Source organism: Ochotona princeps, chromosome X, assembly GCF_030435755.1.
Source record: "Ochotona princeps isolate mOchPri1 chromosome X, mOchPri1.hap1, whole genome shotgun sequence".
NCBI lineage: Eukaryota > Metazoa > Chordata > Mammalia > Lagomorpha > Ochotonidae > Ochotona > Ochotona princeps.
This window is the reverse complement of record NC_080865.1, coordinates 15,265,116-15,277,987: the sequence shown is the minus strand read 5'-3', so window position 1 is coordinate 15,277,987 and position 12,872 is coordinate 15,265,116. Positions and strand designations below refer to the sequence as shown.

Sequence of the window (12,872 nt, the reverse complement as noted above, 5' to 3'; positions counted from 1 at the left end):
TAAGCGCTGAGGAGGCGCAGTGCTGCTCGTGCGCCAACAGCTGTCACATTATTTGCACTCGCTGTAAACAGCCTTCACATTCCCCCCTTACCACATAGTTAAAGCCAGACTAACAATCCACAGTTAGAGATCAAACCAACAACAGCAGCATTGTGTCTGCCTTCGCTGCCTTCGCACCGAGCCCAGCAGCTGGCAGGTTTCTCCGGAACAAGGGACCCCCGGCGCCCCCACCCCACCCCCTCCAGGCTCCAGCCAAGGCCAGCCAAGGAGGCAATGCGGGTTTGTCAGCACTGTTGCCAGAGAGCACCGCCATTTCGCAGAAATCTCTGTGCGGGTTCAGCAGCTCTCTCCCCATCCCCCCCCCGCCCCTTTTGCTCCTCCTGGTAGCCTGGGGAAGGTGGGTGTAGGAAAGAAGGGTGTTCAGGCTTTCAAGCTCAGCAAACCGGGTGGTGGGAGTGAAGAGATGAGCTGGGGGTGCTGGCCTGTCCTCCGCAGCCCCGCTGGGCCTGGGAGCCAAGGGAGGCCGGCCAGCTCTCCCTGCCCTGTCACAACAGAGTCCAGGCAGGTGTGTGCAGTCTACAGCCCCACAGCACAACGCTTCTGGTCTTTCAGGAATTGCCCAACTTACTGAATACTTCCTGGTCGCCCCAGTGATCAAAACGTCTCCTTTATGATTTTTGGTTAAGTTGAACATTTCCATAATCGTCATTATTAGCGCAAATTACACGCCTAATCGGTCCTTAAATAGATTTTAATTAAATAATCATACAAGGCTCATTTTATGACTTAAGAAAGGCATTACTTTTCGTTATAAACTTTCCACCCGGATCCAGGATCCTGCTAGCCTGAGAAATACTGACTCTTCGAGAAGCTCCAAGAACCAATGGGGAAGGTGTCCGTTCCTCCTCAAAGGCCTTCTTTTACCTTCTGTGCTGGAAGTTGAGATCAGCTGTCACCTGGCCCACACAACTTGAGTCCCTGGATGGGAGTGTGGTTTGAGCACTACTTTCTTTGGTCTTGGCTTTGCCCAACAGAAATTACAGGCAATGTTCTCCTGACCCATCTAAACACAGTATCCCCTGCCCCCACCCGCCCCATCCGTTTGCCACCCCTCCCATCTGCTGAGCCCCAATAGGCACAAAGCCAGCAGGCTGTGCTTGTTCAAAGCCGTGTACAATGCCCTTAATAAAATCAGAAATACAAAGGATGGAGGCTGCCTGGTCCATGGGTGTTTTGACTGGAAATGCCTCGGCACTTGCCATGTGTTTATGGGAGGGCAGACAACTCCAGGATTTACATAGTTTGGGCATTTCTGTACTTCATTTATTCTTTCCTAAATGACGTAGGCCTCGAGCTATTTCAAGTTTGCATTTGTACCAAACTGTGAAACGCCTAGGAGTTTCTCCAATTAAATCAAGTTTTAAATCAGACCCAAAGCTGGGGCAAGATTCTCTGGTCTTGCCCGGATTCCATCACCAGCCTCTATGGCCGGGGAGAAAAACAAATAGACCCTCACAAACATCCTAGCTGCCCACCTTCACTCCATCCTAGAGGAACCCCCATAGGGCAACGGTTAAGGTGGTCTGGGAGTCCAGGCCAGACCTACGCTGTGTCCTGCGGCAATGAGCAGTTAGGCGCATCCTGTGTCAGCCACTACCTCTAACCTAGTGAGCTAAAAGTAGGGAACAGAGGGAACCATACTGAATCCACTGTTCACATCACAGTGTCAGCGAGGGCTGCAAGGCATTCTTTCGATATGGACCAGCAATTCGTGCCTCCTGAAGCTCTTTCAGCACAAAAGCTTTTAGGGGAAGAAGGAAAAAAAGGGGGGGAGGGGGAGAGACAGAGGGCTCCTGTTTCAGAGTAGGCATCCCCCTGAGAGTCAAGAACCAAGTGTAGCTTCAATCAAACGCTGACCTGCCCCCTCTGGGAGTCGAGTACGAAATCTGATCACAGTACCTTACTAGAGGCCTGGATCCATACGGGTCTGGTTTTCTTCTCTTGCTAGTATTTTTTTTTTTTTAAATACATATCGATATAGAAGAAGCAATGCCTGGTGGACTTTATTGAAAACTACATCCGGACCTAATCCCTATCAAGCACCTCTGGCTTCCGTGGCAGGCCACCCCTCACCTCTGCCAACCAGCTCTGTCCACTCTAGCTGCTGCTGCTCCCCGCCCCCCCTCAGTCCATACCCCCCCCCCAAATGATGGCAGGACTAGCCCAGCAGCACCCGGATACTGGTTCTGGAATCAATTCTTTGCCATACAAGGATCCCATTCCAAGTCCTTTCATATGGAATCTTTTAAAGGGTAAGTTGCAAAGAACAGTAACAAAGGGAAAGAGGGGCGGGCCAGAGGAATAGCCTTCTTCTCCAAAGGGAAACTTTAATCTGTGCCCTGGGTGCCAGGCCTCGGGAGTCCCAGAGGGTCTCCTGGGCAGCAGACAGGGGAGAGCAGCCCATAGCAACAGGCTCAGCCATTCAGCATAATTATTAATCCTTGGGGCCTACTATGTGCCAAGTATTCTTTGATCCTCAAGGTGGATAATTATTCCCAGTCTTACAAATGAAGAAACTTACAGAGGCTCAGGGGCCATAAATAACTTGCCCCCAAGGTCACACAGCTAGTAAAAATGGGCCACGGTCAAACTCAGTCCTGGAGTTGCGGAGAGGAGCCAATTATGGGTCTAATTGTGCCCTTGGAAACCTGGATTTTCACATACTGTCTCCTTCAAGAAGTTCCCAAGATTTCCTCAGGCCGTGTATACCGCCCCACCCACAAGGACAAGGGTCACGGTTAACACCCATCCCACCTCAGTCTACAACCAGGCTTCAGCCCAGCTTCTCCCACACCCAACCCTCTGGGTGCTTTGGACAATCTTTCACTACCTCTCCCTTCTCCCCTTCGCATCCTGCAAGTCCCCCTATAGGAAAGCATCCAGCTGTAAGCCAAGCCAAGGTTCCCCCACACCCACAAGACCCAGCTTTGCATTCCTCCAGCCCTTTTGGAGGGAAGGCCTAGAGTTCAAACAAAAGACCCCCAAGACCAAAGTAGGCTCCGATCGAGAATTCAGAGGGAAACCACTTTACAAGACTCCAGTCCTAGGGGATCAGGCCAGTGTTCCCACAGGGGTGAAAAACCAGCCAGAGTTGGGGGATGGTGTGTCTTCCAGTTCCCCAGCCTTTCCTCCCACAACCTCATGACCGACCCAACATCCCTCCACAGCTCCCCCATTCACTATTTCCAGGGCTGCCCCCGGCTTTCACACGTATGTGGCAGAGACACCACTTTGAACACTGCCCCGGGCTCCACTGCCAAGGACATGCTGCAGCTCGGCTCAGCGAGGAACCAGCACGGACACTCTACAGTCCCCGAATTAGCTGCTTCCCCCCCCCCCGCCCGCCCGCCCCACGATTAAGCTCCGGATGTGCGAAATGGCTCCGCTCCACAGCCGGGCGGGTAAGAGCTCCGGCGGCGGGAAGGACTGAAGGCCGCCGGCGGCGCCGGCCGCTCACCCGCTTCACCAGCCGAGTATGCCCCGGCGGCCGGGCCGCCCCTGGCTCAGGGCCAGCCCTCCGCAAGTGGCTTTCGTTCTTTTTAAACTTTCCGGCCTTCACGAGCGGACAGTTTCCAGCCCTCCCCACTTCCCTCCCCAGCTCGTAGCGGGATTAGAAAGCCGGGAGGGGAGTGGGGAGCGACGCCCCCACCCCACTCCACCCCACCCCACCTCCGGCAGGACCCGACTCCTACCCCCACCCCTGCCAAGCTGGACCAGCTGGATGTTACTGCATCCCCATGGGATCCTTGTCCCAACACAGCCGGATGGCCATCACGTCGGGACAGGAACTCTGAGCAGTCCCAACAGCAAACCGCCAGCCGGAGCGCGAACAGGCACTGGGCTTGGGTGTGAGGAGGGCGTGACGTGGAGAAAGCGCAAGGCGGGAAGGGGAAAGGGTTACTTCTTTTCTCCTAAACTTTACATACATAGAGTTTTTTCGTGATCCCTGGCACGACTGTCAGTGCCCAGACAGAACAATAGAAGTGAGAGGGGGGCCGGACATGGTGCAGGAAGACTCCGTATAACCCTCCCCTCCCCTTCACATTCACCGTCAGCAACCGAAAGACCCAGGTGGCTTCCAAGCAAGAGCGCTCTTTTTGGGAGGTAACTTTTCTCTATATCCATCACCCTCCCCACTCTAGCAAATCCCAGAGGCTAAAATCGCTCCCCAAGTTGTGACCTCAGGAAGCCCTCCTGTCTCTCACCTGCTCGGCCCCTGACACCCTGACCTAACTCACTCCCCCTCCCCCAACAGTTCCCGGGCTTTGCACCTAGACAATAAATTTGGTTTAATTTAGCTTCCGGTCTTTAATTTTAGCAGGTCTCCTTTTTGCATGCAAATCAATATGGCAATTACCATCTAAAAGCTCGCCCAGCCCCGGGTCAATGTAAATTGATCATTGTCCGCCTTCCACAAAATAACACCAGGAGTCTGTGGTGCATAATGAGATTATACTGGAAACTGTCTTTTAGATCACAAATTATATTTTATGCTGTCAGGATCTTCTCCTCGCGGACTTGCCCTGCGTGTCTAGCCACGGGGAGCCTAGTCCGTGGGCACTACCAGCCAAGGAGACAGAGACACTACCCTAGTGGGAGACACCCCCTCCCCCACCACATTTCTGAGACCCTCCAAGGGGGAATACAAGGAAGTGAGCAAACAGCTCAGGGACGCACCATCAGCCAACAAAGTCACGTAGTCCTTCCTGAAAACCGCCTGCTGGGCAACCTGGCAAAGCCGTCGGGCGGGGAGCAGCCTGAGGGCCACTCTGGCCAAGTGTTCGCGATGAAAGCGGCGCCTTGTAACCACAGGGGAATGAACGCAAGCCGCTCACACCATTCCCGCAGCTTTCTCCTGCCGGCCTTGCCACCTAGGCCTCAGCAGCGGCAACCGGCTCGGCAAACAGGCGGAATCCCGTCGGCCATAAACACCGGCAAAGAACCAGGCCCCATTGGAGGAGGCGGGGAGAAGGTCCGGAGCCCGGCTCTCCCGCCCCCCTCGGCAGCCCCCAGGGCAAGGGTGTGACCTCGGGACCTAACAAAAGGCTTTCTTCACTCTTCGGGCCGGCGGGGGAGAGGTTGGGAACGACCCACGCAGTCCTGCAACCGGGTTGTCTTGGGCCCGGGCGCCCTCGAGGAAACCACACCATCGTGGCATCGCCAAGGGCTTCCCGGCGCTGCCGAGGACCCGTCCTGGGGTTGGGGCGGCACCGACGGACCGGTGAACCTGCCCACCCAGCCCTGCCCCGCCCAGCCAGACCCAGCCCGGCCTTGCGCGGGCTCCACCCAAGTGCGGTCTTCCCCATAAAAGCTGGAATTCCCGGCTGCGCTTAGACAAAGAGGGACCGCAGCAAATCGACGCCGCGGGCAAAACCAAACCCTTCGCTGGAGTTTACGTGCGCGTCTTGGGTCACCCAGGCGCCGCCTGTTAATCTACCCTACACAAGCCGTCCTGGCCCCCGGCCCCTGCATGGTCTCTTCCAGGAAGAAAAAAACACGCAACAACAGGACAGTCAACCTCCCTCTCCTAATTCCTCCCAAAGGCCACACTTGTTTCAGTTTTTCGCCGCACACAGGACCCTAGACGTGCAGCACTATCTCCTCCCCGCTGCCAAGTGGAAAACTTAGTACTCTTTGCCCCACCAAACCCGTCCCGCAGCTCAAGGAAAGAAAACTCTTTAGGAATTCTACCTGCTCTACACAGACCTTTCCCTCCCCCAGCCAGCTCCAGAAACCCTAGGCAGAGGCACCTCAGCTGGGCCAGCGGCTGGGGCGCTAGCTTCCCAGCAGGCCAAAGATCCATTAGCCTGTAAATGAGTGTGGGCCTGGGCCCACACTTCCGCAGCCACCTTCATTAGGCAAGCAGGAGTTTTTGTCATTCAGCCAGTGTACCTAAGCAAGGATGTCTACATATGAATGCTTTTTGTGTTTCCTAGTGGCCCTCTTCATACCTTTAAATGGGCTTTTGTCTCTGGAACTTAAGAGAAATTCTGCCCCAGTTTGCAGCTCCACCAAGTGCTGGGCCTTTTTTCTTTTGATATTGCTATACATCACCGTATTTGCATAGCTGCGTCTGCGGCCCTCCTGGCCAGTTCTTCCGCTATCTCACACTCCGTGTGGGTCTCTGAGCCCAAGTGTCTTGATTTGTCTCAGCACATGTCACTCAGTCGCACATCTTAATCTGGGCAATCCTGTCTCCTCCGTTCACTCCCTAGCCTTATATTCTCCCTGCCTGCCTGTAATGGGGCTCATTCCAGGCCTGGGCACTACGCAGCTGCTGTGGACGGGAGAATGCCTTCCAAGGGAGAGAGGGCAGTAGAGAGGGCATTTTATGCACTGGGTATTCTACTCAGACTTGCATTCCAGTCAATGTCAGCCCCCCACGTGGGTGGACACAAATAATGGGTCTCACCACACACTTGTGTCCAAGTCCTGTTTGGAGGCTGTCTACTGACACATCCAACTCCCCACAAGTTCGTGGTTAAAAGTACATCTATATTTATATAGATGACTCAAGGGGCTGTTGGGTTCTGTCCCGTACATTGGTGAACTCGGTAGGCTGGGCATGTGGGGCTTAAGTCCTTGCTCTGCAGGATCACTGCTCTGTTCAGACTCAACCCTCCCCTTCCTTCAAGGCCACAGAATTCTGAGGTGCACAATGGTGTCTCTCGGATTGAGTTCCCAAAGTGAGGGTGCCCCTCGTGTATGTGTGTTCAGTTACTCTGTTGAGAAGTACCCAATCAAACTGGATCAGCCATCTAGCAGCTTCTGCGGAAGAATCCCGTTGCAGCAGGATGTGCCTAGGCACACACAGAAAAGGGACTTCATAGCCTAGGCGACCACTCCCTCCTCCCTTCCCCCCCCCTCCAAGCTACTGGCCTCTAGGAATTCCTGCTAGCCCCAGCGCGCCCCTTCCCTCTGACACGATCCTCATAGCCCTTAAAGGGTTAAGCGAAACCCCCACAGCCTTCAGTCGCTCCAGCTCGCTGGGCCCGCAGGCTAGCGCGCTCACTCGTCGCTCGCTCGCGGGAGACGGCACGCCGTCTCTGCGCTCCCCCCACCTTCCCGGCCGCCCTTCCGCCGGGAGGGAGCCTGCATGCCTGTCTAGACCGATCTATCACCGGCACACCAACAACACCCGCGAGAGCGCCCGGGTCCCCGGCCCGCACGGTTCACGGGGGACAGAACCTCAGGAGCGTGACGGCGCCTGCGGGGTGGGGGCAGGGGCCTACAGGCGCTGGGTGCCCAGAGCGCACCGCGGGGCCCCGGCCCCCTGGCGCTCGCACCACTCAGGCTACCGGGACACAGTCCCAGCTCTTACGCGCAGGGCAGTCCTATTTTTATCTTGTCTAATCCCAAGCTGGGCGGGGAGCACAGGCGTCGTGCTTAGAGAACAAGAGATAGGCGAGGGAGGCGGGGAGGAGCAGCTAGGCAGCGACGCGAGCGGGAGCGAGTTAAAGACACAGTGGAGGCGACCGCGAGCAGGAAGAAAAGAGTCGGTTGCGCGGGCCTCGCGGCGCCGCACGCGACGCGCCGCCCCGCAAAGTTACACTCGCCTCCCCGCTGTCCCTGGTTGCCGGTCCCTCCCCACTTCACAGCGGCGCTCTCCGCAGCCGGGACCTCGGAGCCCTGGCCTGTGTGGGAGGCGGAGGCCAGTCCGGCCCTGCAAAGGGGCTGGAGAGAATCGCTAATGAGCTGTGCGGCCCATTGATCCGGAGAACACTTCCTAATTAACTCTCAGTCACCTACTGGTGACAGCGTCTCAAAGGACAGCGCAGGGGCCGGCCGAGCCCCAGCCCCCGACCTGCGGGGCCTCGCGCCTGGCGCCCGAACCCGGAGCACTCCCCTCACCACCCCAGGCCATTCGCGTGCGTGGCGGCGTTCACCCGCCACACCGAAGGCCAGCCCTGGATAAAACCTGGACGGCATATTAATCAGCGCCTCTTCTCCCCGCCCCCCCACCGCCCTTTACGCGGCGAAATCGTGCCCGATATCAATGAGAACCAACACTGCAAAGCCCAGGCCAGATAACAGGTCGGGGGAGGGAGTGGGGGGAGGTATAGTAGGAGGGGCCAAGGAGCCAGTGTGTCTCCCAAGTGCCCACGGACACCGGTCGCCGAAACTGACAATTAAAATGCCTTCCACACAGGCAATTCTGTTGGCAAAACCGAATCTAACACCTCGTAAGGATTGATTTCGGCCCGCGGTGTCCGTTTGCAGTGCCACAGGAAGTGTCAGATGGCTAGAAATACCCAAGTCTTGTCTGAGCTCACCACCCACCACCTTCTGGGTTGGGCCGTTTCCTCCTCGTTTTATACTCCCAGGCCATTTTAAGGATCCCCCCCAAAGGCTAGCTTTGGAATCAAATGCCATCATTCCTCTCCTAGCCTCCTCTCAGCTAGAAAAAAGGGGGGAACCCCCCCCCACAACAAACCAAAACCCCGAGCTCTCGAGACACAGCGAGACTGGGCGAATACCTATTTGAAGCATGCTGATTTTTTTTTAAGGTTTGTTTTTAAATACACATAACCCTCCTCCTTCCTTCTTCGCTCTTTCATTCCCCCAACCCCCACCTCCAGACGCCGGCGGCGCGCGCCCTCGCGCGCGGGCACTCACAGCTTCTAGCTGGAGATCGCGGACTTTCTGGAAAAGATTCATTAACAGCATATTAAGCCTCGCCCGGTTTCGGCCTCCACGCGGCCAGCTTCGGCGATCTCCGGGACGCGGGTACGTGTGCCCTAGAGCGTGCGAGCGTTTGCAAGCCCCGCCGGGACCACCAGGCGTGCCTCGAACTGCCACTGTCCGCACACGGCGCCCCGAGCCTCTCTTCGTAAACAGCAAGCACTCGTCGCCGCCGCCCGGAGTCCCCGAGTTGGCGACTGCTCTGCAGCGCAGGCTCCCGCCGCTTAGTGCGCGGGCCCCGCGGCGCGTCAGCGCCTCGCCCGCCCCTCTCAGGGCTGCCGATCGCGCCCGGGTGCGCAAGTTCCTCTTCGCCCCGAGCCTCCGCGCCGCACACCCTTCAAGTGGGACCAACTTCCTCCAGCCCCAGACTTTCACACGCCCATCAAGGCTTCGCACTAGACTCCCCCACAGCCCGATACAAGCGCGCCGGCCCCGACCCCCTCCCAACCACATTTTACACCCACCCCGGGGGACTAGGAACTTAAAATCCACCCTTCCCCCACCGACGGGTGAGAGTGCTGTGGGAAGCAGGAGAGAGCAGAGGTGGGAGGGGGCCGCGGAACGCAATCTTCAGAGAACATTTACAAAACAAAGCGTCCGACCTCGCGGGCGGGCGGACGGGCTGAATCCGAACCCCTGGCTCGGCAAGATTTCCTAGCTTTTTTTTTTTTAATCCACATGATTCACGCTTTGGGGCAAGCCAAGAAAAAACCTGGGACTCCCCTGCCGAGTTGCGCGGCGGCGGTAGCAGGTCGAGCTCGGCTCGGCCCGAGGCGCCCGCCACACACACCCTAGCGCACGCACACTCCGGCGTTCCACTTGGAAGAACGAGCGGCCCCTGGAGAGGCAAGACCAAGCGGCAGAGGCTTGGGGGTTTTTACAGTTCTTTCCCGAGTAGAAAAAGAAAGCAGACGGGAACCCACCGCCCTCCCCTTCCTGCTCGCGAGCTAACGCCGAGCCGAGCTCCCCAGCTTCCAGCCCAACGGGCGCCCCACCCCCCACCCCGCGCGCCCCGCTTGACTCCCAGCGACCGCGCAGACACACGGGCTGCAAACTTCCACTCCGCGAACTCCCTCTTCTGCTCCGTGCCCCCCAGGGGTTGTGGGGTAGGAGGAAACAGCAGGGACCCTTCTCCACTGCGCCCCTCCCTCCCTGGTGCCCTCGCGGGGCCGCTCGGGTTGGCTGCATTTCTAATAACTTACAGCTATAGAATCAAAACGAAAGCTAGCCAAGCAGCTAAAGGAAAGCGCGAAGCAAAAAAGCTTCGCGGCGGCGTCCACGAGAGTCCGAAGAGAAAACCCCGCGGCGGGCGGGTTCCCCGGGAAGGGGGGCCGATGGCAGCCCTCTGTGCGCCCACCCGCCCGCGGCCTCCCCGGGGAAAGGTGTTTCGGACACTGACCTGAAATTCCCAGTCGAGGAGTAGTCAAGGAGCCTGTGATCCGGCGCTTTGAAGTTTCCGCACTGCCCCCCACCCAGCGGAGTCGAGGCTGGGAGGTGGAGCGGGTGAGGGAGAAGTGTGCGGGGTTCGGAGGTTGTGGGGGGCGACGGTAACGAGCGAAGAAGGAGCCGGGCTGGGGAAGCGCGGCGATCAGCAAAGTTTGCCGTCCCCGGCTGCCCGCAGCCCGCTCTCAGCACCGCGCTCGCTCGCTTCCCTCGCCGTCTGCTGCCAGCCGGCTTGCCCTCGGGGTCGGCCCCGCCGAGGGGTGGGCTCAGGGCCGGGTGGGGGCGGGGCGGGGCGGGGCGGACTCCGAGCCTCCGGGCAGGTGGCGACAGCCCCGCGCGATCCTTTAAGGCTCCCGCAGCTGGACTGGGCTCAGCCGGGGCTTCAGCAGCAGCTCCCGCGCCGCCGCTGCCGCCCGCGCTCGGGCAGGAGCCCCAGCGCCATGTTGTCGGTTCGCCGCGAGCGCCCGCTCGGGCTGGATGTGTGTGAGTGTGTGTGTGTTGGCCAAGTCGTCCCTGCGCGGCGACAGCGCGGCTTGGGCTCTCCGCCTGGCGGCTCACGGGCTCCCCCTCCGCCGCCTCCCGCTTTCGCTCCCGCTCTCGATCGTGGGTCTCGGCTCCGGCTCCCCCGCAGCCGCCGAGCTCTGCCCGCGTTCAGCGAGGAGCGCAGCCCTGCCTCACCTTGCCGCTGGGAGCCCGGGCTCCGTCTGCCGCCGCACGCCGTGATCCCAACGCGTCCCCCCCTCCCTGCTTCCCTCCTCTTCCTCCTCCCCTCCCTCCGCCCTCCCTCCCTCCCTCCCAGCGAGCAGCCGCCTCCCCTCCCCCGCAGGCACAGCGCTCGGGCTACAGCCTCCCGCCCGCCCGTCGCCGCCGCCGCCGCCGCCTCCAGCTCTCGCAAGTTTGAGCTCTCGCAGTCTCCGCTTACCCTCCTCTGCGGCGCCTCCGCGATGGGATTTGGAGCGGGGCGATTCCCCCAGGAAAGGTTTGCCCGAGTTTCCCCGGCCGTCATCCATTCCTGGCCGGGCGCATTTGGGCCTCTCCAGCTCCGAATTTCGGACCACTTGGGTGGCGCCCCCCCACACACACCCGCAAAACACACACGCCCCCGGCCCTCCCCTTTCTCAGCTCAGACCGAGTTGGCTGCACACGCCCGGTCCCCGGCGCACGCCTTGAGCAAGCCCGAGACTGACTGGGGAGGTGGCGGCGGCGGTAGCGGCCCGCGGGATCGTACCGGGGGCGGCAGGGGCGGCTCTCACAGCCGCGCGCCGAGACTCCCCTTGCTACCCAGAAGGCCAGTGGAGGACCGCAATTACCATAAAGCGCCTCGCACTGCGCTCAGCCTAAGCTGTCAAACCCCAGCGGCCGCACCTCTAGCCGCCGGCGCAGTGCTCCCCCTTTGGCCGCGGGTCCCCCTTCCGAGACCCCCCCCGCAGAGCCCAGCGGGTGTGCGTCGGCGCCTAGTCTTGCTGCCGTTCGCTCCTTCCTCCCGGAGGAGCTCTTTTTCCCACTTCGGTGTCAAGAGCTAAGCAGAAAACACCACCCCGGGGCAACGCAACGGTGACCGTTCCGCCCAAACTCTGTGCCCGAGTTCCCCCGGACGTTTCAACTGTGTGGGAATTGTTTGCAGGCGGAGGGGGCGGGGAGGGGGAGTAGCCTCTTAGGGGTTCCAGGAGGCATGGGGGGGGAGCGGTGGCGGGGGGGGAGGGTCAGGGAACAGATATCCGCCGGATTGGCTCCGGGATGTCCAGCATTTCAGGTTTGCGACCTCACCAGGTTTGCGGGTCTGCCTGGGCCCCTCAACCAATGCTCGGGAGATGATCTCCAGTGTTTTATTTCCCTTGGCAAGGAACAACTTTTGGCTTACGCCGTTTGCCCCATAAATTTCCACTCGGTAACGTCGTGCTGATCGGGCTCGGCGGCGGCGGCGTACAGCCTGAGCCCGCATCAGTTCAATTCTACTGACACGTACAGAGCTCCACCAGCGCGGCGTTGGGCGCGGGGAGGAAGGCGAGAGGCAGGCTGGGGGAAGGGGGAAGCGGAGAAATGAGGTTCCGGCCTCCCCCCCCAAACACACCCACACTCCCCCCGCCCCAGCCCCCAGCCTCAAGGGCGAACCGAGGAGCCCGGTTCGTGAGGCTGGCGGGAAGGGTGGGAGTGGGGGAGGGGGGTTCCGGTCTAACCGCACCCAGACTGCGGGCCTGCAGGACGTCACGGCCAGAGGTGACCGCCTGCAGCTCCTCGCTGGGGGTCTTTCTTAAGCTGGGGAAGGGAGGTGGAGTGGATCTTTCTGCCTAAGGACAAGATGGTGCAGGCTTGCATGAGAATATAAATCCGAAATGGTGGTGGCTTGTAAATCCACACAGAAAGTTTTAAAATATCCTGGAGAGGGCCCGGGGCGATGGCCTAGCAGCTAAAGTCCCCGCCTTGAACGCACTGGGATCCCATATGGTCGCCGGTTCTAATCCCGGCAGCTCCACTTCCCATCCAGCTCCCTGCCTGTGGCCTGGGAAAGCAGTCGAGGACGGCCCAAAGCCTTGGGACCCTGCACCCGTGTGGGAGACACGAAAAAAGCTCCTGGATCCTGGCTTCGGGTCGGCTCAGCTCCGGCCATTGCGGTCACTTGGGGAGTGAATCATTGGATGGAAGATCTTCCTCTCTGTCTCTCCTCATCTCTGTATATCTGACTTTCC

General features: G+C 59.4%; 1 protein-coding gene across 7 annotated transcripts in view; it reads right to left on the bottom strand.

The window, feature by feature from the left end:
* The window catches only part of BCOR (BCL6 corepressor), a 40,916-nt gene extending 29,988 nt beyond the window's left edge, over window positions 1-10,928 (bottom strand). For 4 of the 7 annotated variants that reach the window (XM_058658304.1, XM_058658309.1, XM_058658308.1 and 1 more), the window contains exon 1: window positions 10,142-10,928. The gene's annotated coding sequence lies outside the window, so the exon portion shown is untranslated. Of the gene's footprint in view, window positions 1-8,676; window positions 9,390-10,141 lie in introns of those variants that run through there. The other 3 variants (XM_058658305.1, XM_058658307.1, XM_058658306.1) reach the window with 3 other exon arrangements.
* Between the last annotated feature and the right edge of the window lie 1,944 nt (window positions 10,929-12,872).